Source organism: Nannospalax galili, unplaced genomic scaffold, assembly GCF_000622305.1.
Source record: "Nannospalax galili isolate Female #2095 unplaced genomic scaffold, S.galili_v1.0 scaffold716, whole genome shotgun sequence".
In the NCBI taxonomy this organism is placed as follows: Eukaryota; Metazoa; Chordata; class Mammalia; order Rodentia; family Spalacidae; genus Nannospalax; species Nannospalax galili.
Window position 1 is genome coordinate 1,065,488 of NW_008339517.1, and position 1,952 is coordinate 1,067,439.

The window sequence follows — 1,952 nt, forward strand, 5'->3', positions numbered from 1 at the left end:
GGCGGGAGGGATGGAAGGGTGAATGTGGCTTAGGGAGTCCCGGCGTGGAGAGCTGCACTATAGACTTACCCTAAGAGGCCTGAGGATAGTAGTCTAGATCAGGTTTTAACCACAAAATGGTGATTAAATTCAAGTGACATTTCTTTCCTTATTCTTTGTAAGTAATGGAAAATTGCTAATACCCCAGAAAATAAGAACAAAAGGTTCCATTGAAGGCAATGAGAGCAGGACAGGTGCACTTACACACATGCAGGCAATACACTCATACACATACAACAATAATAAATAAAATAATAAAAAACAATAGCAGATGAGCTACCACATGGGGAGAGAGTGTGCCAGAGCAGAAAAAGCAAAGGTCATAGGATCAGAATTCAACTTTTCCTGCTGTTCTCTACAGCATACTAGTTTACAGCATACTAGTTTACCAAGACACAAAGGAGGTCCTGTCCTCTACGTGTGATCTAGGTCAAATAGATGCACTCCAATCCTATTTCTTTTCTTGGACTTACAGGATGACTATTCCAGACAAAGAAATTTCTGAAAGAGTAAATAATGATGCTTTCCTTCCAAATAGTTCTGTGCACTAAATAATCCAATATTTCTCTGCTGTTTTAATTCTTAGATCTTGAAAATTACACAATTTTGCAGATTTACATTTTTTTTTAAAATCTTCAGATGTCTCTAAGGGCTACTCAAGACTCTTTTCTTTATCTCTGGTCAGCTATCTTCAACGTGTCCCAAAACATCCATTCTGAACTTTAATCATTTCAAATTGCACAATTCTTAGCCAATGTCCTGGGTGCTCCCTGCTTAGAATTGGAGGCTGTGCTACATGCTGCCAGCAGCTGCCAGGCCAGTCATGGACTTCCTATTTCTTCATTCAGAGAAAAGTCTTCTCCTCTCCCTAGACAGAGATTAATTTGCCTTCTTATACCTTGTACTCATTTCTTGTATTTCACGTGTCTTGGTCGATGACTCCTACTCTATTGCCACTGCCCCCTTTTTGTTTTGAGACAGGATCTTGCAACTTGCTATGTAGACCAGGCTGGCCTCAAACCCACAGAAGTCCTCCTGCCTCTGCCTCCCAAGTGCTGGGATTAAAAGCCTGCATCACCACGCCTGGTTTCTCCTGCCCTTTTGAGTTTTCTTTTGACTTATTACCCCTTTCTATCCTATAAGTACTGAAGTTCTCTTGAGGGAGAGGAAATGTGGTAACAGAGAGGTCTAACTCCTTTTTCTTTCCTAATCTCTTTATTTCTTGTGATTGTCAACTTCACTGCATGTTTATCTTTAATTTTATGGCACTGTGTGTTTTCTCTGGGCTGCTCTAACTGGGAGTCTGGGAAACTGTCTTTTCACCTGCCAACATCACTGTCACGTGACTCCACGCACTTCCCTGTAGTGTTAGATGCTGAGGTCCCATCTTGAGAATTATCACTTCTCACTGCCTTTGTTTCTCTCATGGTTCCTTTGTTTTTCCTCTTATTTGATTTCCCCCTTTTATTTCAGCAGTCTATGAGCTGTTCTTCCATTAGCGTTTTAAATATTATTTGCTAAAATTCTATTACTGGTCTATTTTTTCTATATATTTTCCTTTGTAAATTCCCCAAATCTAAGGATATATCTTCCAGTTGATCCCCCAAATTTCATACCTGATTGTCTATGCAGTGTCTATAACTGGCTATTTGACAGCTATCTCCGACTAGTGTTCAAATGTCAACATCCACTTTCATTCCACCCAAAGGTACTTCTGCTTTGATCTTGGGTTTATGTCATGACTTTCACATTTTCCCAATCTTTAAAATTGCCTAAATTTCTTGAATTTCAGTTCCTCTATTTATAAACTGCAATATGCTGTTTAGTAGAATAGAATGCTATAACAAAAAGAAAAGCTAGTATTTATTGCATATTGTTTATGTCCTATGTGCCAATAGACCTAATATTTTACA